We start from the raw sequence: 18,973 nt of genomic DNA on the forward strand, positions 1-18,973 counted from the left end.
CCCTGTGTGTTTGTGCACGTTTTTCTATTTCTCTTGAAGTAGCAAGCTGTCTCCTCAAAGCCCTAATGTTAACGGGAATTCCTTGAATAGCATTACAGGGACAGTTTCGTGCCCCGGAATGTTTTGGGTTCATTGACCCTTGGCTTTTGCCGGTGCCCTCCCATGAGTCAATTTAGGTCAGTCTATTTGCCTGTGTCAATTGGTGATTACCACGGCGATGAGGATTCTCTGAACGGCCAGAACTATCTGGGACCCAAGGGATTCCAATACAGAACTAGGATCCACCTATTCAAAGGTCTTTCAGTTAACCTGCCATTTGGCACATGGGCTTAATATCCATGCATTTCTTACCTGATCATTATTGTGCCATGACAAAACTCTGGAAGCTAAGTGGGTTTGAAGTATGGATGCATGATAAGCAAGCACATATAACAAAAAAAACATTAACACTCTGAGAACACTGGCCTTGAATCTGAATAGTCATTTTCAGGTAAAACAGAATAAATGGGTATACACCTAGTGACCGGATGTGTTATTTTCTAGTGTCAATGCACTATATTCTAGCCTTTACTCTCACCTGCATGTCTGTCTGCTTATCAGTTGTGCGGCTAGGTATTGGAGAGGTTTTGGTGATGGCTGGTGCTGGGCTCCATCTCTGAACACTGAACAATAGATGGGGAAAATGACACTGGCAGGGAGGGAGGGGCCTGTCATTTCTCAGTTAAAGATGGATGTCACACAGAGACCAGGCTGAAAGTAGGACAGCTCTCCAAAGGACACCAGAGTGACACAGCGACAGGATAACCCGAAAGGTTTATTTCTCTGTTCTATTTGAAATTCTGGTCCAAACACACCCTGCAAAGACGCTGATATTGTTCTTTTGCTCTCAAGGTCGTTATATCCAAGTAGTTGGTCTGTTTGGCACTTAGCTGGAAAATGATGTGAAGAACTGCAAAACGTATCCCTGATAGTTACCTAATATATCTGATGTAAATAATCCAATTCCCATTCTACCATGCATCTTCTTCCATTGATCTCCAAAGTTACTGTCGGGCCCAAATTCAAACACCCAGTAGAAATTCCACTGACTGTTTATTGCATTGCATACATACGGGATAGATGCACTTCATATTTAAATATAGCCTGCTGTCTCTGCTGGTCTCTGGACAATCTCCTCTGATCAATTCCTCAGTCCATCTGGATGCCAGGCGTTCTCACAGTGCAGCGCAGTTAGGAGACAGACCCCTGTGGCAGCAGTCTTCCTGCCTCCCTACTCCCTACTGTCCCTCCCACCCCCTTCTCATCCTTTGGCTCTCCCCGGACCCAGGCAAGGTTAATGACAAGATTCGTCACATCTCTCCCCCCTCCCCCCATCACCACCACATCTTATTTCCCCCTCGCCCCCCACCCACTTATCCCAGCTACCTCTTGCCTCTCCGCTTTTGACATTGTGGGGGTAATCGAAAGCTTTGGTAAACTCAGACTGCTGTTGATTCCTAAGGAGTGGTAACCTGCTGGGGAGTTGGCGTGGGAAGGGAAATAGTATGTCACAGTTTGTTGTTTTATTAGAGAAAATGGATGAATTTGAAGTGATGGATTGTATCAGTAGAGCACTACAGGACTCTGCCTGTAGCTGAATCATAGCTTTAACCAAATTACGTGGGCAAAGCGGAGCCGTTGTACTTCGTGCCCAAATTCGGGACCGAGCTCGTCGAGTGCACTGCCAGGACATGCATGCCAATTACCACTGCTGACTTGCCAAGAAAAATGAGAGAAAGAAAGAAAATAAAGAGATATCTGCGCCCTTGCTGAGGCAAACACATTTCTAAAGTACCATCTATCGGCTGTGCTGTGGGGTTGCAAGAGCAGTCATGCTATGCTGTGTCTTTTTAAAATGAGTGTTTATCCTCATTATACTCTTTGTAAGGTCTGTTTCTACACAGGGGTTGGCGCACTTGGTCGTAGTTGGCAGTTTTGTAGTCAGTTGGGTTTACCACACCCTGGGTGGCAGGAGTTTGTTTGCTCTCAGTTTTGGTTTCTCTGTTCACAGACAACTGGGTTCACAAAGTGTGTGATAATCTTGAAAAGCAGCTAAAGTATGGTGTGACGGTGAAGACACAGTGTGGGTTTGGAGTAAAGAGGGGTAACAGTGTCTTCGTTGTCATTTTTCACAATCCCAAACCTCTGATGCTGATAACTACTGCTCTGTGTCGTGAATATCATAGAAACATGTACTTAAGGGGCCAAGAAACAAATCGAGCAAGCCTACTTTTCTTTTCTTTAAGCTGTCCAGTTTTTGGGTTACCACAAATGGGCTGGGCTAAATATTGGCAAACTTAGAGCTCTCCACTCAACCTCCCATACTAAAGCGGTGCAGGAAGAGACTGGCATTTGTGTGTCACTTGTATTAAGAGGAATGGAGCCTCCCTGCATTTTATGATGAATTGTGGGATGCAGGGAGACTCTCCTTTGTGTAAAAAAGGCGCTTGCAGACATAGCATTTTCATTGATGATATGACATCTGATTAGATTATTGATTTCATCAATCAGACGGTGCCCACTGTAATTGTATTACAATAGTTGGGAGTCAGGTGGCTGAGCGGTTAGGGAATCCGGCTATTGTTGCCGGTGCAATTCCCGGCCGTGCCAAATGACGTTGTGTCCTTGGGCAAAGCACTTCACCTTACTTGCCTCGGGGGGAATGTCCTTGTACGTACTGTAAGTCGCTCTGGATAAGAGCGTCTGCTAAATGTAAAGTAAACGTAGTTGAAAGAGGAGCCATCAATGACAAACAGACAGACTCAGAGGCAGACTGCCCTCTCTTGCTTTTCTCTGTTTTGTATAGCGCTGTAGCTATAGCTGAATGAGACATTTAAGTGATCCAACCGTTTAAAGTGTGACGGTCTCTCAACTCCCTTATTTATCAGTTGGTGTACAGCGTCCACAAAGATGCAAAGTAAGGTGCCTGTTGGTAAATTCAGCTTTGCGGTACTGCTCCAACGTTAAAACTTGGGTCTCTATTAAAGTGACACCTGGGTCTCACATTCACACCTTGTACAAAGCCCAGTGCAGCACCCAGACAACAGCCCCTCGCAGCTTAGTCAACACCCCACAGGCTCTGGAGATGAGTTTGGCACGGCGCGCTTTCCCAAATGGAATTCCGGTGTGTTAGGGATGTGTTACATAGGGAACGGGCGCTTTCTAGCAAGGCAGGGGCAGAGGAAGGGGAACGAGCTGTGAGTGAGCAGCAGAACAAGGTTGGTGTAATCTCCGAGCGGGAGCGGGAGAGAGGGGGGAGGGGGGGGGCGGCATGCAGAAGTGTTGTCACTCCTTCCTTTTACTCAAGCCCCCCCATCACTGTGACCCACCCCCTTTCTTCCTATACACATTCCCCAACCGTCACCTCTTATTCTATCTCTCTCATCTCTCTTTTCGGTCTGCCTCTCTGACTGCCACTTATCTCTACCTTCCTCCCCCTACCCTCGTTTTCGCGTATTCTTTCACTCGCTCTCTCTCTCTCCTTGTGTGGTGTCGTTGAGTCGCGGCGGCGCTCACCGCGGGAGGTGTGGTGCACTCCAGCTGTTTGGGCAGATAAGCCACCGCCCGCCCGCCTGGCTTCCCGTCGCTCATCAGCTGAGCGAGAGTTCGCCCCGTCACCGTTATTCACTTGGCACCGGGAGGTTTCTGCCACGACAGAGCTCCTGTCAACACTTCACCCTCTCCAAAACCTCATCCCAGGGAAAAGACAGAAAGGCTCCAAAGCAACAGAGCTGCTCCACCCAAATAAACAAACAAAAGCAACGACGCATGGAGAATATGTCCAAAAAACTCTTCTTTCTTTCATTTGCTCCCTTGAATATCTCTTGTCTGAGCCCTAGTATTATTTTGTTATTAACTTATTTCACCAGGGTTGAGACTGAGATTAATTCTCATGTCTCCCATGATTTTTCAATCAGTGCACATAACAAACGACTGGCAATCCTGAATTGGATCGTCCCATGGGGCTCTCATCCCGCGTCCTCATTTGAATGGAGAAGCAGGGTTAGTGACTCCAGCCAACTGGAAGGTGGCGAGTTTACAGAGTTGGGCCGTGGGCCCAGATTATATTTCTGTACCTGGAGCAGGGAACTGATTGCCTGATGAAAAGCACCGTGCAAAAGGTCAATAAACAGTGGCCCAGTTATTGTGTGGCAGATTGAAAAGGAAATTGTTTTGCTGTTCTGGGAGGTGGTGATCTACGTGCAAAGAGAGGGGGAAATCGAGATGGAGAGCGTGTGCGTGTGTATTCAGCTTTGTGCCTGCCATTTCCGCCGAAGGTTTCTCTTGGCAGCAAGTCTTCCAGCTGACCTGTCAGGGTTAGTCAGTGTGTGTGGCTGTAAAATGGCCCACTATGGGGTACACTGGGGGCCTTGCCACCTTTTCCGCTTCATATTTCTTTTTTGTTTTTTCCCTCCTTTCTCTCTTTCCAGTTTCTATTTTCTGGGTTTTTTGGACACAGCAAATCGACTCGATAACCTGCCTTACTTTTACCCTTCCAGTAAAAGTCTATTTTCCGCTTTGTAGCGTACTCTAGTCCACATCTCTGCTCGTGTGTTTACTTGCGTGGATCCGTCAAACAGCTGTGTGTTCACGCAGCCTCGGTCAACACCAAGTCTCACTGTGTCGCTTGTGGAGAGATGGAAAGAGACCGGTCTTGGCTCAGACATCAGTGTGATGCCGAAGACTGGCAGTTCCAAACCCAGAAGCCCATTAGTAGACCAGAGTCAGGCCTGTTGCCGGGCCGACCTGGCAGCCCACATGACCCATCAGTTTCCATGGGTCTCATTCCAAAACATAGAAGCGTGCCAGGCTCACAGCATAGTGTCATACAGGCACACCTCACCCTCTCTACAGGATCTTACTGCATCCATTCATTCACCTACCATGTTTACACACCCCAGTCATTAAGTAGCCATTAGCAGTAGGGAGAGAACACGAAGGCCAAACTGTCTTTTTTTTTTCATTTGACGGGCTGAATGAATAATGTTTGAAAGGGGCTCAAAAGTAGTTGGAGTGATTTACTGTATTTCATCAGTGTTGTTTATACTTGAGTTCAGTGTGTACAATTTGTGGTCTGATCATTACGTCATGATAGGTTTTGGACTGGTGACATGTTCAGCCCAGTTTTGGAACACAGGCTTCCCTGTAGTATCCACAAACAGTGTAGACATACTGTAGAAGATCAAGCATCAGAAGTGCAAAGTTCAACAATAATGTATGCCTTTTTATCTAAAGCCCCCTCTATTTGAGGTCTTCTTTATTGTGTGAGAGGTTATCTTATTGGCCTGGTAACTGACATGCGTAGAGAATGTTTTTTTTTTTTGTCTCAGCGTGTGCTGGGCTTTGTTTTAGTTTTAGCAGCTGTTTACGTTGTGGGGGGAAAAAGGGTTGTTTGAACAAATAACATGTCTGCTATATGTGAGGCAGGGAGATGCAAAGAGAGACCGATTGAGAGAAAGAGAGAGAAACATGAGCTATTGCAAACCTCCTGCCAAGTCTACATCTCTATGCTACAGTAACTGTAAATTAGCTGGAAAAGTATCACCAAAAGATTATCAGGATTAAAAGGTGCTTTACATTTAATTTGCAAAGTAAACTTTTTGTGATATTTTATCATTCTACATTGGGATCTAGACAGTCCAGCGTGTGATTATTTTTGTATTTGTCTTCCACGTCAGTTGGTCATGTTCTAGGAGTCTGAAAGCAGACAGTTATGATATAGGGACTTGTTATGGAATGAACAGCAATGGATTTGTTGGGGGGGGTGAGTGTGGAAACATGTCACACGTGCTTAAGAGTTTCGATGTGTCTAGACTTTATATGTTGTTTTGGAATTGAACACCTCTGTGGTTAGCACCTCATTGACATGCTGTGTAGGCAGGGAGGAGAATGCTACTCCACAGGAAATGTCATGGTGAACTTTCAAAGCCTGTGCGAGGAATGTGGAGCAGCGTTCTGCAACTCATACTAGCTGTCTGAAGATAGAGAACAGATGAAGAACAGCAATTGACACAAAACCTGAAAGGCAACTACCTCCACGCATGAACAGAGACGACCAAAATAGCATGTTAATGGTCTCTTTCCTTTGCCTCGTAGGACTCAAGGAATGTTGTTTTGTTTTTGTGTACTGTGCTACGCACGTTTTGCCCACTTTGATAGTCTGTTCTATTTTTGTGTCCTTCGTGATTGCCATGAGTCACTCCTGGGTCTTGGGCAGTTTTGTGAACTTTACATTAAGGTTACATCAACTGCCCTACAGTAAAACGTTGTAGTTACATAGTAGTTGCCATGTAATTTAATTAAATTCTACTGGTGTAGGTTATTACAAAGGTATTTCCATTTAGTTTCATGATAGTTAATGTAACATTTATGTAAAGTGTAGGTGTATAACCCTTGCTAGTAGTACAGTATAATACTCCTCAGATCTTTTTAAATACAGGTCTGAGTGTGTCATCAGTATTATAACCAGGTTGGTTAAAGATCTAAGGCAAATAATGACCTTCACCTTGAGCTGCATTTGACATTATCCCCTACAATCGTCGCTAGCGTGAAAAGTAATCCACACACTATTGAAGGAAAAAGTCATAAACACCCACGCACGTCAGCCTGGGCTCTCAGACATTTCGAGATGGCCAGACAGATTTGAAGATTTTCGACAATATGAAATTTTGTCTGTCGAGGTGCCATTTTTACAGGGAGACCTTGAGAGCCGAGGAAACGAAGCATGCGCCAACGGCTGTCAAAATGACACAGCCGTTCATTATCACGTCATCTAATAGGGATCACAGCGCTCTATTGACAAGCACAGGAAGAGTGAGGATGGAAGGAACGGCAGAGGTTATGCCCCCCCCCCCCCCCCACCCTCCTCCCCAAGGAACGCAAGAAATGACACATCAGGGCTGTAATCCAAGGATTACTTGTCTCCATCTTTCTTTTGCTCGGTGCGTTCTTTCGCTCGGTGAGTTCTGCACCATGTCAGATGAGATAATGAAATGGAGCCCAGGCTTGACATTTGTGTGAGATCCTCCGTGAGCTATACCCAGCCACCTACCTCCAGCTACCCTACCCTAACCCTGCATGGCTGCCCTCCTGCTACCCTTAGTCCAGGCTCCTACCCTGGGAGGATATGTTGTGTTGACACAGGTGAGGGGGCAACCTTCGTAGAGGACTTTTGGCGAAGGGGGGTTCTAGAGCACGCTCGGGTGTGATAAAGATCTACTCTGCACCTCTGTGTGTGTGTGTGTGTGTGTGTGTCAGCGTGTGTGAGAGGGAGAGAGCCCCTAAACACGTCCCTATAGATTCAAATTTTCAGGTCGGATTACAGGGAAAGCGATTTGAAGATAAACCGCCTTGACTCATGTCTTTGTACAATTGAATGTTGTTGGTACTGCTACAGTATCCATTTAAAGTATGCTGTTTATGTTCCTGTCTCACAACAGCCTGGCTCTGTTTGGAGGTTTATGTTTCTTCCAGTGTGTTTACTAAGGGCTGCCTCTTGTGTGTGTGTGTGGATACGGGAAATGGGGGGTTCAAGTTTTTTTCCCTGTTAAAGTGTGTGCCGTGTAGAAGACAAAAGCAGAGAGAGCTGTTTTTTTTCAGTCTAGTGTGATTGCTTACATGAATGAGGAAGTCAATGGCTTTGACTTCAAAATTAGACACTGCTTAATAGACTTCCATCCTTGTCCCTAAGCACATCTCAGCTTGAGCAACTTTTAAATGGCAGAGGTATTCCTTAACCCCCATGAATGATTCAACCAATAGGCTAAACTCAATTGTAGCTTCAAATTGCCTTCAGGTTGAAAGCGAGGACACTTATGCTGTACATTTCCCTTACGTCATCCATGTCTGCTCTTTAGCAGCCCTAACTCACCACTGTACATCTTATTGTGGTTCAGTACGTTGTTGCTGGTTTTGCTGTGCTGGTCACAGAGATGCCCATGCCTTTCACACCCAGGCCATCACTAACTCACTAACAATGAAATACAATACCTTCAACAACGTCCTCTGGTGAACGTGTGACTGTGATGGAAAAGGGTTTTGGGACATGTATAAGGCAAAGTAAAGGGAGAGGGCTGTCTCTTTTTAACAATATAATGCAATTTTTAATGAAGACACAGGTTTCCAGATTGGGGGTGTCAGTTTGTATAGCATGCTGTCTCAAGGTGATTTATGAGTCAGCCGTGAGCCTATTCAATTATGGGCCACAGTCCTGTTCTCCAGAGAAAATCGGAACAGGCCCATTGCTATAGGGAACGCGTGTCTCATTTCAGTGGGAAATCCTATTTAAAGGAAATAAACTGTGATCCTCTTTGAATGGCTTTTTAGGGGGTCATCAAATGCTCAGTCTGTATGACAAAGAACTACCGTCAAAACATCCAGCTTTGAAATGTTACAGCAACTGAAAGGTTTAGGTAGGTAGACATACATCAGGGTAAGCACTTACCAGCTGTTTGGTGCTGGCACCCACCAGTATCGATTTTGTAAAACTAAAGCCTTGTTAACTTCAAGACTTATTTAAGAAACAACTGATAAGGAAGTGCAACTCTGCAATTTTTACCTGTCGCCATGGGTCTGAAGAGGTGTGTGTGTGTGTGTGTGTATGTCTGTGTGTAGGAGAGAGGGGCAGGGGTGGAAAGGAAGAGGACAGAGCTCTGAGGCCAGAGTTCACGCTATAGCACACCGCCGCTGAAAGGTCAGTTGTCAACCACCAGCAGAGGCAAGCAATGGGGTACTAGCCAGAGCGCCTGGGAAAAAGGACGAGTCAGGGTCGCTTTCAATTAGCGCAGCGTGCCCTCTCTCTCTGCAGCCAGCCACAGGCGCTGGCCATGGGGTGAAGAAAGGAGAAAGTGTTGGGGTGAGGGGGAGGGGAAAGTGGTGCAGGTGCAGAACATGGAGGGAAAGAACAGGCTCAGACTACCAATGGAGGAAGCCCGGATGTTTGGATAGCACTGTGTGGAAAAGTCCCATAAACAGTGGGGTGATCAGTGGTGAGTGTGAGAGAGTGAGAGAGTGAGAGAGTGAGAGAGAGACAGAGAGAGAATCTATATAATTATAAAGGAATGCATAGGCATATGGACAGAAATATCCCACAGGTCAACAACTACATTATTATTTCTAACTTTCTGTGAAAGGGCTCTCAATTGTATTCAAAAATCATTATGTACATACAGCGTTATATTTTTTACTTGCATGTTTCATTTATCCATTACAACCATGGGTGTTCCAACAGTTGGAAAATAACCATCAAAATCCTGCCACCTATTCTGAGCAAATCTATTACTGTTACAGTGGTCCCCTGTCCAGGTCCACAAGCTAAACTGCGACATTCTGTGCCGCAAAGCCTCGAGCTGGATGCTTCTGTTCCCCAGCTGAGTACGAGGTGGCTTTCTATAGTTAACTGTGCTGAGGAGCTCTCGGGTACGTGTGTGTGCTGTATGCCAGTGGAAGTGGATCAGTGCTAAAGTGTTAAAGCAGGATGTGGGTGTGTGTGTGTAATGAGTGGGACCGTACCGACGTTGCACATAGGCTCTCAGACACACATCCATGTTTGATTCCTTTTTCAGAAGCAAAAATTTAAATGCTGGAACTTCTCTATGCTGCAACATTTTACCAGGTTTATTTTATCCTCTTAAAAAAAAGCCTCCCATGCTCTTCTGTTGTCCTAGTAAACAGCACGTGTTCACTGCTGAACATTATCATCATACATATTACATCAAGTCTGAAACTCAGCCATATTGCTTTTTTTGCAAGAACATTTTGAGGAAATAAAGGTGGAAATATTCTCATAAAAAAACTGCAATAACATCAGAATGGGCTTTTTTTGTGGTAAATACTCTTTTTTTTACTCTAGTTTTTTTAGGCCAACTCAGAGGCCATTATAGAGAGCATGGAAGAGTGTCTCTGATGTAGTATGGCCTAATGGTAAGGGAGCAAAGGCCCAAAATGTTGTCTTTATTAAACCAAGGTACCAATTGTCAACAGAGTGGAGCCTATTTAAACTCTCACCATGTAGTACTTTCATGTCTAACAAACACTAGAAAAGTGCATGAACTTGTGCACATTTTGCTAAAATATCTTAAGATGTACTCTCTTCTGATCCTGACCTCTTTATTCATAGTCTTGAATCCCAGAATGCCAAGCTCTCCCTATTACACACCCACTTGCCAAGGCTCCAGTCTATTACATTCTCCTTTCTCCTGAAACACAGCAGATTAATCCAATTAGCAATCAATCAGCTACCCCCGCCCCCGCCTCCCCCTCGTAATAGCCTATATGACAGACCGGAACCTGCATTATTAATGCCTCCATTTCAGAAACCTGGGGGCCCTTAGGCGCCCACGGCCAGGGGCCATTGATCACATCCACCACAGCCCAGTGAACATCGCTAGGCCTGCTGGGAGATATCTGGAGGGAGGGGGGGGGGGGGATTTCAGAAGAGATCAGGGAAGGGTGGAGGAGGGAGAGAAGATTTAGCATATATTTGGGGGGTAAATCTTGGGGGGCTTTAAAGGATGAAAGATTTTTGGAGGCATAGAGAGTGTAAAAAAACAAACTAATGATTTGAGTGAGAAGACGGAATGGCAGGACGGCTCAGAAAATGCACGGGGCACTGTGTAATAGGAGTGCTGTGTTGTGAAAAGCCAGTTTGGTTAATGGGGCTTACCTAGACATTATTATAGCACGACTAGGAGGGCCTCTCAATGGGACTATGTCCATAAAATGAGATTAGAAATTACAGGACCCAACTAGGATAGAATGATTGTAGCACAGTCACATAACGATCAAGACTAGATAATGTGTGTACTTCCATGACATTGAAACGAGGCTTCTCGTTGACAGATCTGACAGTGTAAGTTATGAAGTAGAAGCCCTGTAGCAGTTTGCGTTCTGCGAAATCGATATTGCAAGCTATTCCATGTCACGCTCTGAAAAACAAGCTAGCAAAACAATGAAACCCCTTGCTTACGCTGTTAGCTTTTACATTGCACAGACATGGGGTTCATTGTGCACTATTTAGCCAAGTCCGCTGACTTTAATTTATCTAACCTCTGTGCCAGTGACTGCTGATATAGCTAGCTTTGTATGGTTGTTGTTGAAGATCCTAGTGATGATACTTTAAAACGTCTGTGGTCTGCCGTAATTAACTACTGTAGTCTCCAGCTTAAAACAGGGAAACGAGTGAGATAGGTTGTTTGCAATTGACCCTATAGTGGTCTATGGTCTTCAACAACTCCTACCAGATGACATCGCTCACGATTCAGTATTTGGCTATTTCCCTTGGTTGTGTCCCTGTGTCATTCCCATAAAGGGCTTGAACAGCTTTTGACTTCTCCACACAGGCTTAGTCACTATGAGCCCCTATGCCAATGCACCCATGCACGACAAGTTAATGTGGAGAACGCAGAGGTGGTTATGGGTTTATAGACCCATCATGAGTTCATGACACCCTCATTGGTAGCTTGTGACTCAGCCTGAGTTCCCAGCAGCTGTAGTCAGCTGCCTGGTTCCAGGGGGTTCTAGAAAAACACCCTTGTCTCTTGTGTCAAGTTAGTCAGTGAGTGGGACATGCATGTGCAATAGCTCAGGATGTATCGGATGTATAGGATTGCTCTGTGGTTACAACCATGAAATCTGTCTCAATTTTTTAGGGGGTATGCTAATTTCTGTGTGCAAGTGTGTGCTGTAGGAGAGGATCCTGCTGAACATCATCCATTGACCACTTGCCATTTGTCACCAGTGGTCGTTAGACAGCCAGTCATAAAAGTGCTGGCTTTGCTGGAATGGATTAGAGACAGAATCATCTATCATGCGCTCTCATCAGCATAAGGCTGGTTTTATAGGGAGGTTGTTAAAAGGATGACAATACAGTTGGGGAACTGGGACGGTGATAGAGTAGCTGCAGTTAAAACCCCTGATGGATAATGAAAATGAGTCAAGAGTAAATTAGTTTGTGGGTTTTGAAAAGAGCTCCAGGGACCTTTCTTTATTATTTTTTTTTTTTACAAATCTGCAAAGGTGTCCTTAACAGTTCCCCAAAAGAACATCTGAGTTGTAAGCAACAACAACCTTGAACTACTGGAACAGCTATGCAACTTTTGTAATAACAGCAAGAACTACAAGTACCTTATTTGTTTGTAAGGAACTTGAGCAAGGGTTGATGCCTGTATTGAGTTTCCATACCAGGATGAAATGTAGTTTGTGCACAATACAAGATATGTTCCACACTTAAAGAAATATATTCTTACAGACTTTCCCTGCTCCTTACTTAGCCATTTCAAACTTCTACCCCTGCTGAGCCCCATCACATCTGGTTCTATTTACAGACCCTCCGCTTGTGTTAGCCACGATGTTATGACAGTAAAGGGACAGAGAAGATTGTGCTAAAAGGATGTTTGCTACACACACTCACGCACACACACTGTGCACCGCGTCTCTGTCGGTCACTGGTCAGTGGCCTGGGTATCCTTGTGTTAAAAGACCTGGGGTTACTGGCCAGTGTGTGTGTGTGTGTGTGTGTGTGTGTGTGTAGCACAGCTGTGCTTTGAGGCTTTGCGTCCTGTCGTTCTACACACTGAGCCAACACTGTTGCAGCTCACTCACGTTTTTCTTCTCTCTGGTTACCCTCACAGGACGTTTTGCTGAGTTGTGTAAAATTGAGGTGGGGGGGGGGTTGACCCCCAGGCCCTTCAGCAGCACAGCTGGCCCCCAACACCCTTGCTCTGTCCCCTCTGAATTCTCCTGTGGTTGCTCGAAGGAACTGAAGATTTTGCCAGTCAGCTGTCTTTACTGACCAAACGAGTGAGTACACTGTACGTTAACAAACTCCTCCTTTTATTACACAGTAAGTGATTTTCAAACTGTCATTGTGGTACATTCTTAGGAGAATTTGGATAAGACACAGGCTCATTATGATGTTATGGATACCAAAACCAGTGAATTCCTCTTTATCTAGTCATGGACTTGTATTCCATTTGATACATTTTATGAAGAGTGTCAAACATGCTGAATCATACAGTTTCACAGGGGCATTCCAGAGGTTAGCAATGGGTCCAACTCTTGAGGACTGAATTAGCTACAGTAATGGATGATCAGCATAAGAGACACTTGTGTCACTTGTTTTTGTTGTAATGGCCTTTTCGGATAATGCCCCATAGCTGATTGGGTAAGCCTGTATCTGTATCAACGAGAGTGTTTTCCACAGGGGAATAGCACTCTTTAGAGCTTTCAGTCAGTGCTTACCGTACCAACACGAGCCTTGTGACAGACACATTTTATATAACAACAACACTGCTTTTTTTTGTCCACGTCACGATGTACATTCCCCTGTGCCCTAATTTGCTGTCATTCTGTCGGCATGGGGATGAACATTGAACACTCTTTATTCATGCACCTTATTAAGCATTACCTTTGTACTGTCATCCCTCCTCTGGCTGGGTATGTGTACGTACACCCCTGGCCATTGTGGGGCCATTGTGTGTCAAAGTGAATTCAAGCCAGCTAGTTACATTGTATGTTGTTGGCAGAGGGAGAGAATTAATCTGGTTAGGGTATGAAGGATGTGTATAAAGGGGGATGTGTGTTTGGTGTGCCAAGTTGGATTGGGTCACTGGCTTGGTCGTGGTATTGTAGAGTGGTCTTGTGGCTGGCACCGATGTGGACAACCATTTTCTCCTTTTCATTACTGCCACCACAAAGACATCTGAAAGGGGCTGAAAATGGGGAATAACTGCAATCAAAGCAGGCACATGGGCGTGAAACATGATCAGACTGGTACCTTGAATGGAGTTGTCATGGCGAAATGTCTGGGAGTGTGTTTGTTTGTGAACACACGAGAAAGACATGAGTCTCACATTTATTGGATATCTCACCCACTCCCCCTAACAAAAGGCCCTGTCTCCCTCCCTCTATCCTGAAATACTGGGAGAAGTGTGTGCAATTCTATTCATATCTTACATACATTAGAGCAAACCTTGTTGTTGCACTGCTTCTCAAGTAACATACAAAAACATGAGCTTGTTTCATGCGTGCTCTGCTTTCGCGATGTCCAATCTGCCTGGATCTATTCCTCTGTCCCAAACACGTTTGTCTAGCATAAATGCATTTTTGTATATAATCGAGTATCCATATTTTATCTTTGATTAAACTACGCGTTTAATCGCATATACTGTTGTATGCGCTCTGACTCAGATGGAAGAACCTTGGCCCAACTTTGCACTTTGGTGAATATACTGCCAGTTGACCCAGAAAATGTCTTTCAACAGTCTGCCAGTGACCTCGGTTCTGAACTTTAGCCGCTCACTCACTTCATTTCCAGGGCTCATGCCTCTCAGTCTCTGCTAGTGTCTTTATTTTCTCCTTTCTCCATCCCTCCTTACTTCCTTGTTCCCGGAGCCGCTTTTCTCAATGTTAAACGAGGGCATGGCCACACTCGGATGTTCTGTGACAAATTGGCAAAGGAGAAGAGGCAGATGGCGACTGGGAAGGGGACTGGTTGTCACGCCGTTTGCGGCGGTGACATGAATTGATCTCTCCACTGAGCCGCCACACATGCTCCGCTTGTGTAATCCTGACTCTCTAACCCCCTGTGTGTACACTCACACACGCACTCACACACATTTCCCCATATACCCTGTTTCCCTGCCCATTACTACCAATGATGTGTGCAGCGGAGTGGCCCTCAAACTGTCAAACCCTCTCTGCTCCGCTCCCCCCAGAGAAGCATCGAGGGATGGGTAAAGATTTCACAGAGATGGCACCCCAGACTAATGACAGACCTAGGGGACTTAACAATAAAGGAATAGCCTAGGTGGGCTGCAGTGCACCTTGCATGTCATGAAACATCATGTTTACAGAGCTGCCACAGCCAGAATGACAAGGGTTAGCAGCTTTAGGTCAAAGTCCCAGTTGACCCTATTAATAAAGTTTTTCTGGGAACACTGAAACATGATTCATAGCGTGGTTTAGCTCTACAGTAAGCATGCAGATTCTTCTACTCGCATGGGCATGAAAAAACTTAACTTGTTTTTTAATATTTTTTCAAGCAGATGCAGCATTTGTGTGTGCTAAGACTCTACCTCTAAAGCAGTTCTCTAATGTTAAGCGATCAAATTCATCCCCCCAATTCCTTGAGCCATGGATGCATAGATGGGATAATTACAGGCTTTGGGACCTTTCACCCTGAACGTGCCGGAATAACTTTCCCACGTTGTCTTAATATTCTGTCGACACACTGAATTAAGCCCCGGATATCAATCCACGGATGTGATGCATCCTGTGGAACACCCCAGATTCTGAGGGATCATCTGCCTTGGAGGAACCCTAAGTTCCCCACCCTTGAAACATCACCAGGTCATCTGAGAACTTGGAGACAGAATGAAGGAGATACTGTAAATCAAGGAACAGAAAAGCCCTAACTGCAGAATATTTGAATTTGATCTTCCACAGATCCCATCTCCCTATGAATGAATGGAAAGATTGTTTGTTTCCATTTCAGTTTATGGGTAACTTTGAGAGAACATGAAACTATATACAAATTAAATGCATCGGAAACTATTTCATTGAAAGCATAAAAGGTAAGGGATTCGATTTTAAAACTTCCTTGGACAGTTAAACATCCTCCCCAGTAACACTACACAGTGTGAAATATTTGATGGGTTGTCCACACAATTGTAGACACTCCAGGATGTTGGGATGGAGCCAAACCTCACACACACACACACACACACACACACACACACACTTGCACGTGCACGCAATAGCTGTGAAGAGAAAATCAGTACTCCCTCTACGATAACAGCTCATCCACTGTCAGCACAAACAGTCTGCAGGCATCACTCCCCCGTAACCTGGACTCTTTTGGTGTTGACAGATTCACAGAACCCCTCAAACGATTCTGTGAAAGAAAAGCTGCAGCAAGACGGGTCTGAATAAATCATCCCTCCAAATAGGAAAACAATGCATCGAAAACCACAGAACGAGTTCCATAAAGTCAACAACCAGGCTGGTTATAAGGAGGCCGTCTGACCTCGCTTATCTCTTTTCTTGCTGACTGCTGCTAGGATAAAGATCTGAATCAGGAAGACGATTCTGGTTCAGTGATTGTGGTCGACTCTAGCGAGGTGATTCATTTTCAGGCCTCTTTTCTGTTTGCTTAAACAAAAAAATCTAGACAATCTAAGATTGCGTAAATATGTCACATTGGACGTGGACATTGTTCAGCCCCTGCAAGGATAATTGAGAGAAGATTAAGCAGAAACTGTAAATGGATGCACATAATTTTGCCTTTAACACTGTAGTGTACATGGAAGTACTTTGTCTTGCATTAATGTAATGTTTGTTGGAGCCACTATTGCAAAATGTTAATAAAATCAATCACCATTAAGTTAATATTTACTAATTGAAGTTATGTCACTCTTACCCTTCAAATTAGTCTTGAACAAATTTAAATTGATCTTCTTAGACAGTTGCCTGTTGCCCAAAATAGCAACTTGAGTTTTAATAGAATCAATTTTTTTGGGCTTTTGGCTGTTTGCACTTGTCATCTTGACTTTGCCCCATGTCTGCGTCCACCAAGGTGAACACACAGTGTTAAACATTAAAACCTTGCACTGTCCTTGTAGTACTGGGGAAAATGGATAGATTTGGTTTAAGTCAGTCTTGTAACTCAAGGCAAGTGGCTGTAGATAATGCCTTTGTAATTCTATTGATGCTCCGTCATTACATTGGTCATATAAGCAGACAGTTATGAAGTAACTTTTATTTTAACTTAATCCTGGCTGCATCTAATAGTCAGAGAATAAGCTTCACATCAGCTATGGCTTCAAAGCCCCAGCCTGGAGGACAGAATGTGCTCCGTCACTGAGACCGCTGATTAAAAAGTCTGCGTCTCACGGTCAGGGCAGCAATGGCATATGGCCGGAACTTAAGCTCACACAAAAGACATCTGCATTGCCAATCCTGGGAACCAAGGAAAATCAAAAAGATTTAACGTGTATGTCCACACTGAAAGCCAAAAACCATGAGCATGGATAATTTTAGATTGTACATGATGGACATAATGGAAAGTGCTCTTCAACACAGTCATTGCCACTTTATTAAGTTATTAGTTGTTTAACTTGCTCATTACTCAGGTTTAGCTCCATCAAAGTCAAAAATAGATTTGGTTCCAGATAAACTCGGACTTGGTCAGTCTCTTTTGATGTGAATGGAATATGGAATGGGTCCTCCAATCACAATGAATAGGAGTCCATGTATCAATTAGTCCCCTCAAGATTTTAAAATTAAAAGTGAAAAGTAAGGTGTATACAGTATTTTAAGGGTTATAACAGTTTCTACTAGAGTTATTGTAATGTTTATTGTACTGTAGTCTTTCATGTTCAGTGTTTAATGAACTTTCTAATCGGTTTCAAGGGAATATTGCTCTAATAATTTTGGAATGAATTACAATCACAATCATTTGATTAGATCTTTGTCAGGCCTTAATTAACTGACATTTGAAAACCAGAATATTTAGTTATTTTATTTTGGTGTCATTTAGATAGATGTTCAGTCATATCTCAGTTCTAGCTTGTTCTTTTTGAATGCTTCAACATTGGCTATCTCTGTGCATTGATACAGTTTATAAGGTGTCACTACCTACTGGATGTGCTTCGACACAATATTGTCTTAATTTATGTTTACAGTAGCTCATTTCATTTTTGTATTTTTTTAAGATTCGTTGGAAAACCAAATGCATTCTACCCATGGGCAAAGATGGTCTTTCTATATGCTTTATTTTTATGTTAAGGTAATGTCAGAAAGGTCACCCAATCCTGTAGTTATCCCACTAGCCTCAGGCCTAGGTACTCCCATCAACCTTTTCACCCCATATTTTGCTTGTTCATGTCTAATTGTAGACAAAAGAATTGCCTTACCCCTACAGTATGCTATGCAGGATCAGCGCCACCTGCAATTGAGGCTCAATCCAATTGCCACTCCTCAAGACCTTTCCTAGGAGGAAGAAAATGGCAATTGAACGTCAAGGTCACAACGACAACATTGTGGCATTTCTCGAGAGGGTGGAAAGCCGTCCTCCAAGTGAGCAAATAAGGCTGCTGGTAGATGAGGTCCAGGAATAGTTTGACAAACCATATCACCCTGAGACAAATTAAAATGTCACTGGCCCTGTACTCCTCTGTTCTCACATTTCCTTCTACATTCTATGATAAGCCAGCACCGATGCCAGCACACACAGTATGTCACCTGCTGTGCAGTTAGAAGAGGAAAGAGGTAACAGGAGACCCGGCCAGACACAATCACCCTAGTATCGATCGGACCAGACGTCCAGACGACTGTGTTCTTGCTGTGATGGAGACGAGCAGGTCTGTGGCCGTCTGACACCGTCACTGAAAGTGCCTCTGATTCACTTGATATAGTACAAGAAGCAACGTATGTGAAGATACACATACAGACTTGGTCTAGCAGATATGGCTCTGTTCAAAATGACACCCTAATCACTCATGCACTCATGCATATCTGTCCCTTTTATCAGATACACACACACACCAATACAGTCATGCATCCATTTGTCGCACACACATTTACCATAAGCACAAACATGTTCCCGTGACGCAGACAGGAAACGCACAACCTTTCAAACTCTCACACAAACGCAGAAACGACCCAGCTTCATGTCGCAGAAAACACAAGAGTAATGGCCTCTGGTCTCTTCTTGCACACAGACTAATGAGAATCTCAAAGCCGACAAGCGGAGTGCATTCATCATGCCCTCACACTTAATGACACCGCTATCCAGGTCCAACAGCACACACACATCCCAATCTAACCTGTTATAGACAAACATGGTCGTCTCCCCTCTGTCCTATTATTGTAGTTTCACGCTCAGTCCTGTGAGTGGATGAATGAGTGGGAGGTAGTGAGTTTGTGGGTGAACTTT

General features: G+C 44.3%; 1 protein-coding gene across 4 annotated transcripts in view; it reads left to right on the forward strand.

The window, feature by feature from the left end:
* Positions 1-18,973, forward strand: part of sema6cb (semaphorin 6Cb) — a 79,760-nt gene that overhangs the window by 21,549 nt on the left and 39,238 nt on the right. The window contains exons 3-4 of one of the 4 annotated variants that reach the window (XM_084709508.1): positions 8,653-8,731; positions 12,669-12,837. The exons of 1 other annotated variant lie outside the window; for it this stretch is intronic. The gene's annotated coding sequence lies outside the window, so the exon portion shown is untranslated. Of the gene's footprint in view, positions 1-8,652; positions 8,732-12,668; positions 12,849-18,973 lie in introns of all 4 variants that reach the window. 2 more of the 4 variants (XM_084709502.1, XM_084709494.1) reach the window with 2 other exon arrangements.

Source organism: Hypomesus nipponensis, chromosome 2 (assembly GCF_054491055.1).
Source record: "Hypomesus nipponensis isolate SF chromosome 2, ASM5449105v1, whole genome shotgun sequence".
Taxonomy (NCBI): domain Eukaryota; kingdom Metazoa; phylum Chordata; class Actinopteri; order Osmeriformes; family Osmeridae; genus Hypomesus; species Hypomesus nipponensis.